The sequence below is a fragment of the Aotus nancymaae genome, unplaced genomic scaffold, assembly GCF_030222135.1.
Source record: "Aotus nancymaae isolate 86718 unplaced genomic scaffold, 86718_ANA_hifiasm-v0.15.2.pri h1tg000012l, whole genome shotgun sequence".
Taxonomy (NCBI): domain Eukaryota; kingdom Metazoa; phylum Chordata; class Mammalia; order Primates; family Aotidae; genus Aotus; species Aotus nancymaae.
In genome coordinates, this window is record NW_026988423.1 from 11,562,312 (window position 1) to 11,576,809 (window position 14,498).

Genomic DNA, 14,498 nt, shown 5'->3' on the forward strand with positions numbered 1-14,498 from the left:
ATGGACTGAAGATTTAAACATAAGACCTAACACCATAAAAACCCTAGAAGAAAACCTAGGCAATACCATTCAGGACATAGGCATGGGCAAGGACTTCATGACTAAAACACCAGAAGCAATAGCAACAAAAGCCAAAATAGACAAATGGGATCTAATTAAATGTAAAAACTTCTTCTCAGCAAAAGAAACTCATTAGAGTGAACTAGCAACCAACAGACTAAGAAAAAAATTTTTCAATCTACCCATCTGACAAAGGGCTAATATCCAGAATCTACAAAGAACTTAATCAAATGTACAAGAAAAAAAAACCTCATCAAAAAGTGGGCAAAGGATATAAACAGACACTTCAAAAAAGAAGACATTTATGCAGCCAAAAAACATTAGAGAAATGCAAATTGAAATGCAAATTAAAACCACATTGAGATATCATCTTATGCCTGTTAGAATGGCCATCATTAAAAAAGCTGGAGACAACAGATGCTGGAGAGGATGTGGAGAAATGGAAACGCTTTTAAACTGTTGGTAAGGGCAGAAATTAGTTCAACCGTTGTGGAAGACAGTGTGGCAATTCCTGAAGGATCTAGAAATAGAAATACCATTTGACCCAGCAATCCCATTACTGGATATATACCCAAAGAATTATCAGTAATTCTATTATAAAGACACATGCACACGTATGTTCATTGTGGCACTGTTTACAATAGCAAAGGCTTGGAACCAACCCAAATGCCCATCAATGATAGACTGGATAAAGAAAATGTGACATTTTAAATCAAGAAAATTTACACCATGGAATACTATGCAGCCATAAAAAAGGATGAGTTCACGTCCTTTGCAGGGACATGGATGATGCCGGAAACCGTCATTCTCAGCAAACTGACACAAGAACAGAAAAACAAACACCACATGTTCTCACTCATAAGTGGATGTTGAACAATGAGAACACATGGACACAGGGAGAGAAACATGACACACTGGGGCCTGTCACGGGGTGAGAGGATTGGGGAGGGATAGCAGAGTGTGGGGCTTAGGGGAGGGATAGCATTAGGAGAAAAACCTAATGTAGATGACAGGGTGACAGATGCAGCAAACCACCATGGCAAATGTATCCCTATGTAACAAACCTGCACGTTCTACACATGTACCCCAAAACTTAAAGTATAATAAAATAAAAAATAAAAAAAAAATACTTTAAATGTCAGAAATATCTTTAGTTCATCCTTCTCTCAACTTGATTGGTTTAATTAGGCATTAAGTTCTTTTTAGAATTCATTTTCTCCTCAGGATTTGGCTGTTAAAAAGTCACATGTCATTCTGTTTTTTAATCCAGTGCATGTAAATTTTCTCCCAGTCTTTCTTATCTTTGTGGTCATCACCATCTTTTTATCGCTGGTATTGTGAAAATTAATAGTAATATGCCTAAGTGCATCTTTTTTATTTGTTACAATGACAATTAGTGGATCCTTTTGAAACTTTTGATGTAGCAAACTATGTCTTTCAGTTCTAGGAATTTTTAAAAAATTATTTATTTGATAATTTCATATGCCTTGTTTAATATGTTTTCTTTTTATGCATTTTGGCTTAGACATTGGATCTGGTAAATTAATCCTCTAATTTGTTTTCCTTTTCCTCAAAGTATTCTGTCATTTAAAAAAATTCTATTTTCTGGGAGATTGCATCCAACATTATTTTCCAACACATAAAGAATTTTAAAATTTCAGATACCTCATTTTTAATTTCCACTCTTGTAGTGATTGCTTACTTTTTCTTATGTTGTGTTCTTACTATTTTAAATCTATGAGAATATTAATCACCTTTTTGTAGTTTTCTTCTGTATAGTGTCTCTGTTTCCTCTAGATATTCACTGACTAGATTTTGTTGTTTGCTTTTTTGTTTTGGTCTCTTTTTTTTCATGTCAAGGCATTCAACAAATTACTAATGTCTGTAAATATCTTTCTATTTAAAATGTGAGGCATTACGATTTGCTTAGGTTTGTGTATAGCAAAATCTTGTAGGTTTCCCCTGACCATTACATTAGGGTTCCCAAATATGAATATATTTACTGTGTTTCCTTTGGTCCAGCTTGTCCAGGTAACAATATTCCAGTCATTCCTATGGGATTACACCTGGTTTCCAGCATTCTGGAAGTTAAATTTAGGAAATAACCTGGGAATCTCACTGTTATGAATGTAAATTTTTATTTAATCCTCCCATATTCACCTTCCTGAATTTAGAGTTCCTCTGGCTCAATGTCTCAGGATAACAAACCTCTTCCATTCTTCTAGAGTTAGCTGTCCCCCAACATTTGTTCTCCCTTTATTTATTGGTAATAAAGTTCTACATAAGTACATGGCTATCCAGCTTGCAACTATATTTCCCAATTTCCCTAGCTACTATGGTTCTGAGTAATTATTAGGTTCCTAAAATAAGATTGACTTGACAAAATTTTGAATGGCAGCAGTGAAGTAGATTCCATTTCCCTTGGCAACTGACCATTAACAGTGACTACTGATACTGGAGTTTTGCAGAAGCAGGCTCCAGTTTTTAGCGTGCTAAGTGTCAAGAAAATGGCCCAGTACTGGTGACATTTTAGTCTAACATCTAACTTCCTAATCATGGGAATGCATATTTAGGCATCCACTTTTTAGTTTCCTGAAGTCCAGAGGCTGGTATGGCTGTGATGGTTGTGACTATGACTCCAGGCCTAGACTATTACAGTTTTAGTGGTGAGCACAGGGGTAGGAGCTTGTGGATCTTGCCAGTTCTACGTTTTGTGGGTATCATTTAGTTTAGGACCTGACTTTTATTTCTTCCTGTGATTCTGTAATCACATTGTTCCCTGTATCGCTTCCTACTTAAAATACCTTAGAGTGTTTTCTGTCTCTTGTACTTTTTCTGGAATCTCTTTTGGTCATATTTTGGATCTTTTAGATTATCCTTCTAATTAGGTTCTGTGCGTGATATTTAGATTTAGAGTGAATATACTTGCTTCTTACCCACTCCCTCTCCTGTAGGACCTGAGATTTCAGCTTTCTTTGAATCATTAAGCCAAATATAACTCAGGCATACACTTTCCACCTTCCTCTCTTCCATTTTTAAATCCTCTTCCAGTCTTTGTTTGTATGAGTATTTGTCATTTTGTTCCAACAAAATGAAAGAGCGGAAGATGGAAAGTGCATACATGAGTGATATCTGGAAGTCATTTTGTTGTTGTTTCAAAAAAGATTATTCACTTCAGAAAAGGATAATGATAAACTCAGGGGCTCAATTTGCTGTGTTAAATTAGAAATGTCTGTTGTTGGAAATTATTCAGCTGAATATCTTTTTTGCTAAGGAATGCATTTGGATTCTATTTTAATGGCATTGGGCACTGAATTTTTGAGTGTAGGATAAGGATGATGGTTCTGAAAAATGAAAATAAAAAACATTGAGACACATTATGTTTTCGTAAGTGTTGCAAAGTTTACTGAATTTTTTCCTGTTTACCTTCTTCTTTCTACTTGAGTGAAAGAAAGGAAGGAACACTGCCCTGTATGTCTGCTTTGTGCTTCACTGCTCCAAGGTCTGATGCAGTCTGAAGACAGGTCCAATGAAACTGTAGTCATTGAATCAGCTAGACAGCCTGAAATCCCTTGAAATGCAATGATTCATTCTCTGGAAATACACCTTTCCAAATAAGGAAAGTAAGAATCTAGCTCACAATGAAACAAAACAGAAAAAAGATTTCACCAAATTTTTATGCATTTGAAGGTTGCAAACATTTTTACTTGCAAATGTAGAAGAAATTTTATCATTTGGGGCAATTTGTGGGTTCTAGCGTTCAGGCTAATGAATAAGTTCTCAGAAAGGAATAGTCCTCCTGTATATCCTCTGAAAATGATAAGGCAGAGAGTCTCAGAGGCACTTTGGTGACACTCATGTTTATTTTTTTTTTTTCTGCAACCCACCCTGGAATAAGTACTAATGGCAAAGTGTGCTTACTATAGGTTCTGTACTCTGCACACCTGATACCTGCTAGAGAGTGTATATCTTCTGGGATGTTCCTATTTGAGTGGCAAAACTAATGCCTTTTACATTCTTGAATTTGAGAATGCTGAATAGCTAAAGTTCATTCTACTCCATTGACTTCTCGGACCCTGTCAATTTTGACCTTTAACAGTCCAAAAACTACATTTCTAGTAAATGTCAAGGGATTTTAAATTTAAAACACTCATCCAAAGTTTTAATATGTCTATAGTAAGAACTTTAAAAACAGATGATAAGTGAGAGACTAGAAAAGATAACTGTAACCAGTTCTTGTAAGTTAAATAATATCCTCACATTTTTCACTTCTCTGACCAACAGGCTTTCTTAAAAACAAGTCCATCATCATTGTGCTGATCTTTCTGTATAAAAGATAAGGGAAAAAGTGAAAATAAGAAAATAAGCACAACTATTTTAAACAACGAGTATTAGTTGATTTCATTACTTAAAAATTAGTGCCAAAATAGATTCCTAGACTTAAGAATTCTATGTTCTCTATTTTCCATATTATTCAACCAATGAGAAATAGAGTTAGCCTAAGTTTATTCTAAGGACATCATGTAGAATTGTAGTAACTTCAGCCCCAAGTAGGTAAGTCAACCTAAGAAAATATTTGAAGGCTAAAACAAGGGCATACATTTTTCCTTTCCTTTAAGAGTTCAACTGACCTCTTATATGAACAATGTTTGTTTTATAGAAAATAATCCTTGCAAATTCCACTAAAATGATGCTTCTCAGAAATACTCATTTTTGTAGAGAGAAACTATGAGCTAGGAGAAGAGGTCTAGATAAGTTCGGTAAATCTGATCCCTTATGTTTTAGGGATTTTCTTTTCCCCATACAGGTTAGATAGAAATAAATTAGTTGATGTCATTAGTTAAGTCACTTAAATTCTCTGGTTTCTTAATTTCCTTGTAGAGAAAGAAAGATTTGACTCTAATTTATTTCAAAAATTAGTTACAGCTCTCACATTTCGTGAAGCTTGAGAATTTACATACTACTCAGATGCTAGAGGATCATACAAAGCAGCATGACCAAACATGTTAGTTTCAGAGTTGCAAATCTGAAAAATGTTCAAATAAGATCTCTAGAGGAAACACTGTCATGATGGCCAATATCACAAAAACTGATACAGAGCAATTTTAATTTAGTAATGGGGGACTAAATGCATGAGAATCTTTGCACTTTAGTAAGAGCCATAGAAAGGATTCTTAATATAGCATTTAGAGCAATCCGAGTTTTCCCGATGCACAGTGTTACACACAAAAGAACAGTGAGAAGAACTGACTGCTAAAAGATTAAGGCCCGATTGTGACTGGTTTCAATTCTCTAGTTTAAAAATGAATACTCCAAACATACCGCATTTTATTAAATATTAAAATGTATTTAAATAATACAATTCATGATCAGTTTTTGGAAGGTACACTGCCTTGTTTTGAGGGGATTTGAAACATATTTACTTAATATAACATAGTACTATATACAAACAGTACAATATTAAATTATGCCATTTCCTTCAAAGGACAATGTACACACAATTGGAAAAAAGGAGAAATTTGAAATGATATAGAGGCTTGATTACATGCTAAACCCAAAAGTAAGAACATTAAAGTTAAAAATATATTCATAAGGCATTAATGCTAAAAGTGAGTACGACTTTCCAATTTCAAGGTACAGTATTAACTATACAATATATAAAATGGCTATGTGTTTTTGCCCAGTCAGCCCTGTCAATTATTTCTTTAAAGCTTTTTCATACCTTCTATACCTCTGTTCCCACGAGCATGGCCTTAGTTCATGACTGTACCTTAGGCCTGGAACAACGCTGTTACCTCTAGGTGTTCCCCACTCTACTCCCTGTGGAACATCGCTTCCAAGTAAGCTTTCCTTTGATTGTGTTGTTTCCAGGCTCAAAAACAGTCAGTGGGTCTTTAATAGTATTTCAGATCCTCTGTTACGTAAGCTGAAAATAAATTTTCAGCTTTCACTGAATGTTACATCTTTTTTTTTTTTGAGACAGGGTCTCACTCTGTTGCCGAAGCTGGAGTGATGTGATCACAGCTCATAGCAGCCTCCATCCCCTAGGCTTAAATGATCCTTCTCCTCCAGCCTGTTGAGTAACTGGGACCACAGGCACATGCACCATGTCCAGGTAATTTTTTTAAATTTTATTTTTAGTACAGCCAAGGTCTCGCTGTGTTGTCCACACTGATCTCAAACTCCTGAACTCAAGTGACCCTTTCCCCTTGGCCTCCCAAAATGCTAGGATTACAGGCATAAGCCATTGTGCCTGTCTGGATGTCAGAAGTATAATAATTTTTTTAAATACACCTTTTTTTTTGGAATAATGTTAGATTTACAGAAGAATTACAAAGATAGTATAGGGAGTTCTCTTAGAGTCTTTACTCAATTTCCTCTAATGTTAACATTCTACATAATCTGGGTACATTTGTCAAAACTAAGAAATTAACAATGGTATATTACTATTAAGTAAATTGCAGACTTTATTCAGATTTCACTGATTTTCTCTGAATGCTACTTTTTCTATTCCATGATTTAGTATAAAATATTTTGAGAATTATCTAGACCTGAGTTTTAGAATTTATAAGTAAATGAAAGATGAGATAATTTATGTGGCTTATCCAGGGTCATAAACTAATTAGAGGCAGAACAGGAATATGAAATTCACATTCTTTTATTTGGTCATTCATTTATTTAATCAGTCAGTAGTGGTTCTTAATATTTTCTGAATCATGGTCCACTTTGAAATATGATGAGAATATTTTTAAAAATTGTCTCCAGAAACATGCATATGTGAGTATGCATAAAAGATGCTTCATAAACACACTAATCGTAGGGTTTAAATGCAACAGCAGCCCCCAAAAACCTCAACAATAATTATTTTATCTATGTTCTACCTTGGATTTTAAGTCAGATATTACTTGAATTATTTCTACAGCCAAAACATGTTTAACACTTAGTTTTCTAAAGAACGTGGCCTTTTTAGCTAAACTGTGGACATCTAAAGGAAATTTCAGAAAGGATTATTTAACCGGTGTTAATTACAAAATAAATATTGACTTCCAGGCCACTAGAAATGGTGCCATTTTTAATGGAGAAAGGGAAAACTGAATGTAAGGAGTGACTTTTTCTTTTGCTTTAAGTCATGCTTAATTATCTGAGTAACTAATTTGCACTTTATAGTATTTTAGATAAGGCGGAAAATTTACTTAAGATTGACATTGTTTGTAAATGTTATTTATGACCAATGAAACAGTATTTATACTTCAAGGAAATTCTTTTTTGTGTGTGAAATTAACAGATGTCTACCATATAAATAGGAATTATCGACATGAATACCAGATTAGAGCCTTTGAATTCTAAATCCTAGAACTAGGTAATTAATTTTTTAGCATTGCCATCACGGGAAGAGAGAACCACTAAGGCTTTCCTTCATACTAGTTAGGAATGAGACCTAATAAAATAAAAGCAAAACTTTACTTCTGAATTTAATCTTAGGATAAATCATATAAACAAAACCTATACCAAATAATAAACTAAATCATAAAGAAAAATATGTCCAAATTGCAAGACATACCCTTCTCTTCGTTTCATACCTATGAAAATAAACACAGTACATAATTATATATTTTCTCATTGCTTCTTACAAATTTTAGCAATTAGACCTTTAAGAGTAAACTAATAGGTAAGTTTTTACTATTTTTACTATAAAAATAACTGCAACATTATATTCTGATTTGTAAAGACTTCACTGCAGTGGCCTTAAGTAATCTGGTAAATATATGGAATGATTGAAGTGGGATATTCTAAAAGCTCCCTACCCCCAAAAAAGACTTATTTATTTTTAAAAAATTAGGAAAGCATCAAATTACTGATCCACAAAACTACATTTTCTGGGGAAAATGCTTTTCGATATAGCAGGGAGGCAAAGAAAGAAAAAGCAAATCGAAATATTGAAATGAATGGAATAGCTCATTCAATTTTGCTAGATGTGACTTCTTTTATTGGCACATTTAAAAGGATAATATTAATGTTGCTGTCTATAATTGGAAAAATAGAAATATAATTCTTGAGGCACAGATCAAGTTTCTCCTTTTGGGAAAACTATTAAGTCATTTGTCTTTACTGATTGATTATATTTCTTTCGTAAAATATGTTTACTGTTTTGGCGCTTCCATAGAGAAAAGGATAAGATGATTAATAAAGTTATTTTAAAGACTGAAGCGTAGTAACATGCCAGCCCAAATACTTAATTTCTTTAAATATCAAATCACTAGTGCAGATGAGGATGTTGATTTTTTTTTTTTTTTTTTAAGAAAAGAAGGCTACAGGAAAACTACTAGATTAGACTTTCTTGAAGCTTCTTTGGATCTTTCCCCACATTAAATGTCCATAGGAAAAAGAGTAAATATTCATAACACAGTACCTCACCCTTGTAATAATAATTATATTGACAAAGGAACAGAAGCAGAGTTTCTAGCTAGTGTTTTTGACTAGTATTACTGATTATACCTCTAGTTCTCGTGTTCTGCAGCACTTAGGGTGAATACGGTTAATGATAATTTATTGTGTATTTTCAGAAAGCTAGAAGAGCAGAGTTTCAATGTTCCTCACACAAAGAAATGATAAATGTTTGAGGTGATTGGCATGCTAATTATCCTGATTTGACCATTATGCACTGTAACACTTATCAAAATGTTTCTCTGTGTCCTATAAATATGTACTATTATGTGTCAGCTAAAAGTTAAAAGAAGAAGTAATTATTGTTTTATTTCATGTTATTTCAAGTACTTATGAGCCCAGTGGGACAACTTGGCCATGGATAAGATCTCAGGCTTAAGAGTAGGGCAGCTATGGGTTTTAATCATGACTCCCACACTTATTTAGCCCAATGTTCTTAGTGACTTATTTAACCTATGTTTTAGTTTTTTTCATCTGAAAAACAAAGATAGTCACAATGCCGAAATCACACTCTTGCCTTAAGGATTAAATGATAATATAAATACATTGTAAGTAATCCAATAAATGGTTGCTGTGATTATCATGAGATATTGGAGCTAAAAGATACAAGAGAGCTCATCTAGGTCATCAAATAGCTTAACCAATATTAAATTCAGTTCTCTTAATTCCTACAATAGGAATTATGCACTATATTAAACTCTTGCACAGAAATGTGGTCGGTGCAATTTTAAACTTGGTGCTAGTGATCTAAAGATAAATTAAATATTATAACTTCTTCAGTTTTGTAAGAGATGATATGTGGGTAGCTATGTCTGAGGGCAGGTCAAGTAGTGAGAAGACTGCGATTATCTTTATAAAAACTCCTTATTTCACAGGATAGCTTCTTAGGCTTTCTTTGTCTCAAGCCAAGGACTCTACTGCTTCTTAAATAATATAGAAATAAATATAATTCAGTCCTATCTCAGGTGCCTCTCTTCAGGAATCTATATCTTAAGTCTCAGTAAAAATCCTTTAGAAGTCAGAGGTCTCATTTGTGAAAGTCCTTTTCCTCCCCTGATTTGCTTACATAATTTATATGTTTTTATTTAAGTAAGTCCTCAAAGACAGGGATGCAGAAGATTGGGCCTCTATTTCCAGGTAGGTTTTAGCATTTAAATTTTCCATTGTTGTAGGAAGAATTACCCCCACCTCCCAAGATGTCCACGTCCTAATACCAATCCCTGAAATCTGTGAATATGTTAGGTCTCATAATGTGATGGTTAATATTGAGTGTCAACTAGATTGGATTGAAGGATGAAAAGTATTGATCCTGGGTGTGTCTGTGAGGATATTGCCAAAGGAGATTAACATGTAAGTAAGTCAGTGGGCTGGGAAAGGCAGACCCACCGTCGAGCTGGGTGGGCACCATCTAATCAGTTCCCAGTACAGCCAGAATACAAGCAGGCAAAAGAATATGGAAAGATTAGACTGGCTTAGTATTCTGGCATCTTTCTCTTGTGCTGAATACTTCCTGCCCTTCTACATTGGACTCCAAGTTCGTCCGTTTTGGGACTTGGACTGACTTCTTGCTGCTCAGTTTGCAGATCACCTATTGTGGGACTTCACCTTGTCATCCTGTGAGTTAATACTCCTTAATAAACAACTCCCCTTTATACATACATCTAAGAACCCTGACTAATATGCATGGCAATGATGAATTAAGGTGGCAGATGGAATTAAGATTGCTATTCAGACGACATTAAAATAGAGAAATTATCAGGGATTATCCAATGGGCCCAAATAATCACAAGAGTCCTTAAAAGCAAAAGAGGGAAGAAGAGTCAGTAAAAGTTATGTGATGATGGAAGCAGTACCAGAAAGATGAAATATCTTGCATGATGGAAGACAGAGGCTCTGAACCAAGGAATGAAGATGGCTTCAAAACTGGAAAAGGCAAGAAAGCATATTATCACCTAGAACTTTCAGCAAAGAATAAAGGCATCGTGACACTCACCCTGATTTTAGCTAAGTGAGACCTGTGTCAGACTTGTGTCCTACAGAACTATAAAATATTTGTATTGTTGAAGCCAACAGTAAGCTAATTAGTAACTAATCACATATATATGTAATTACTTACTATATATATTAATCATATAATCACATATATATGATTACCCACTAATTACTATATATGATTACATACTTACATATATATGATTCCTACATTTAAGCAGAGATACATAATTAATCATATGAATTGAATTATGTACTTCTGCTTAAATGTGGGAATTTTTCATGTACACAGGCGATTTTTAATCATATGACTACGATTTAGACAGCCATCAGTAAAATGCTTTTGCTAATAAAAACACATAGGAATAAACTGATTACTATTTCAGCTCTTAGTTACAGCTCAAAATGCACCTTTGACCAAGTTACCAAACCCATTCTTTCTTTGGAATTTCCAGATGAGGTCTGTAATCCTACTAGCACATAGCATTCATCATGGCTAAATTTATAAATTATGAAATTTAAGCGCAGAAATAAGATGGTTTCTTCCTCTATGGAAATAATAGCAGGATGAAGAAGTAAATTAATGTCTACTAGGTTCCAAGTATTAGGAGCTTTAAAAACCTCACATTAAACAAACACTAACAGTATAAACGGATACAATTTAAAGATGAAAAAACTTGGTCCAAAGAAATGAAGTCACTAAATTTCATGTAGACAGTAAATATGTGTTAGAGCCTAGATTCTACATTAGGCACTTTGATTCTGAGCTTGTGCACTTCACCACTGTCTAATCTGCTCGACTGTACATCCCCTCATATAATGAGCTGCTCATGTAGCAGTGGTTAGGAAGAAGCTTGGTTTTAACAGAAAAAAACCTTTCACAGTGAATAAAAAATAGACATTCTAAAACATCTGGAAGTAGATCAATAGTAAAATAAGAAAAGCAAAAATGTTTAAAGATTAAGAAAAATTTCACATCAAAGTAATTTGAGTCTTTCTACATTTTTAGTTTGCACTGTAGCAAGAAAAAATAATTATGCTGAGATAAATCATTTGTTTCAAAATCTGCTAAAGCCATCCTTCATATAAGCAATTATTTATTTCTGTTTCACAGATCAGTAGCACGATGTTAAAGACAGTTGTTTATAAAATATGCACTATTTTTAAATTGGAATGATGGGAACAAAGATAGGTGTAAACACATTTTTTGAAGAAAAATGAAAACATCTAATTTGGAACACTTAAAACTCAATAAAAATTTCTTTTTTGTAATGTCAGGTACTGGGAGCAAGCTTTGTAATAATTAAAAAGTATAAAATATACCTAAGTGTTCATCAACAGAGGAATATATGTATGAAAAATTAAAATATGTTGGAGTCATACACTGGAATGTCATATAGCAATTAAAATGATGAGCTAGAGCTGTATGTTCCAACATGGATAGATCTTTAAAATATGAAATTTTGTTTAAACAAAACCAAAATTAGAGAAAGAGTCATATAGCAAAATACCATTTATAAAAATTAAAGCATGTAAAATAAAATTATATTGTTCATGGATACATGTGTAGAAAGTTAGTTAATATATAAAACACAGGACTTCAAAACACACCAAGCTCATTAGAATGTCACAATGAAAGATTTAGAAAATTCCAAAGCAAATGTTTAGTTCATTTAAAAAAAAAAATCTGAAGCAAAATATAAAGTGTTAAACTATGGTGGGATCATGGATATTATCTTTTCAGTACTTCACGATAGTTATAAAAATATTTTTAAAATTCAATTATTTGAAAATTTCTGACCAAATGCAGTTGGAATGAATCATTCAAAAAATGATTTTGATTTATCATAATATTGAAACAACCCACTTCCAATATTTATAATAATCATATAGTTTTGCTAAAAATAAATGGGATTAAAACCTCTCTGAAGATTTCAAGATAAACGGGTAATGTTGACATTCTACAGAATGTAATTCAGGGATAAAACAGAGATTACAAACTCTTATGAGCTTAATACTGGGTTTTACTTCATAAATTCTATTTGTTCTAAGAATCTACCCACCTGGCAGCTCGATGTGTCTATCTATGGCTCTGTTTGATTTTGGGGGCTCTAGGGGTAAGAATACAGAAAAATAACAGAACAGTAAGCTTCAGTGTATGCAGTAGTTGAAATGATTAAATTCCTCAGACCTTGTTGATCATTAAGGATAATCATAAACTCACTATGAAAAAGATTACAAAAACTCTGAGTCACCACCAAAATGCTTAGATTTGTGTGGCTGGCAATATTTTTTATCCATCACTATGTAAACAAGGCCAGCTACTGTTATGATGTCTAAGCTCAGGGCATGAACTCTTCACACAGGTTGGGCCCATTCTTTTCTTTTACACATCTTTTTTTTTTTAGTGAAGTTATCACAGAAGATATAAATCTACACTAAGTTACACAAACATGGAAAATAAGTATCAATACCATGATGGGATAAATGGAACTATGTAATAGGATATGAGTGAGGTAGTTGATCTTCAGTAACTTTTTTTCACCATCTAGAGCAGAAAGTGTCAGAATCACTGATCTCTACTAGAGAATTTGACAAAATTCAATTTGATATGGTAATAATTGTCAGATCATCTGTAATATGCCCAGAATTGTGTTGGGAAAACTGGCAGAAGTTTAAAAGATACAAAATTCTCTTATAAACATCCTGAAAATAGCAAGTAGTTTTTAGATAAGTAATGATTAGATGGAATCCTGAAACTTTGCCCAGAAGTTGTCTGTGAGGCCCTCAAAATCTCTTGTGCTCCTTAAAATTAGTAAGAGGTGTGTCTTTATTCAAAAACAGTAAAATCAAGATGTTCACTACTTTAATGAGCTTAGCAAGAGCTTTAAAATATATTTTTAATGTGAATTTACTCTTGATTTCGTATTTGTAATTTAAGTTTTCTTCCTCATCTGTTTTGCAGAATCTGGAAGTATTTGCTTTTCATTTAAAATCTTTTAATTCCCTCTCTGGGAATAAATATCACTTTTATTATATTCAACTTTTATTATCTTTATATTCATATTTTCTGATTGAGATTTTTGTAACCATGTCAATAAAAAAAATCAATGGCCTCTATTTCTACTTTACATTTTTTTAATATGATTCTAGATTATCTAAAACATGAAATTAATTAAATGGCTGTACAATAATGCCCAGAATAAAGCCAAAGTCTGATAAAGTAAGATATTTTCATGCTTTTCTTTGCTGTTAATCTTGGAGATGTCTATCTTATCAATGTATTTATTCATTGATTTGATAAATATTTATAGAGTGCTTATTATGTGCTAGACATTTTTATAAGTTTGGGGATATAACGATGAGCCTAACCAGACACAGTCCCTGCCCACATATGGGGCATAATATCTAATAGGGGAGATTTCTACCAGACACAAAATCAGAATGAGTTCAGGAGGCAAAAATGTGTAGTGTTGTCAAAGATTACCTTTAAGATAAAAATAATTTAACATTTACTCTGTACCTAATACAACAGAGCATCAAAGTCCAAAATGCTCCAAAATCTGTACTTATTGAGAACCAACATGACACTCAAAAGAAATGCTCTTCAGAACATATTGGATTTCAGATTTTCAGATTTGGGATGCTCACCAGGTAATATAATGCACAAATATTCCAAAAGTCAAAAAATTTCAAACTGTAAAACACTTGCGGTCCCAGGCATTTTGGATAAGGAATCATGTATGTATGTGCGTATGTGTGTGTGTATATTTAGAGTCTTTATTATTCAAAAAATAAAAACAGTCCAGCAACCTCTTCTATCATATTTGATTTTTGTAAACAATGGGAAACATTTTGGAAATACTGGGATTTCTATTATAATGCAGATCCTCAAGAACATTTGCTTTCCTGTATTTTAAACAAACAGGTATACTTAAGAAGGGCAGAGATAGCCCTGCTGGGTGGCTCATGCCTGTAATTTCAGCACTTTAGGAGGTAGA

General features: G+C 33.2%; 1 protein-coding gene across 1 annotated transcript in view; it reads right to left on the minus strand.

Annotated features, from left to right (window-relative positions):
• GUCY1A2 (guanylate cyclase 1 soluble subunit alpha 2) overlaps window positions 1–14,498 on the minus strand; it is a 324,412-nt gene that overhangs the window by 21,974 nt on the left and 287,940 nt on the right. The window lies entirely within an intron of this gene.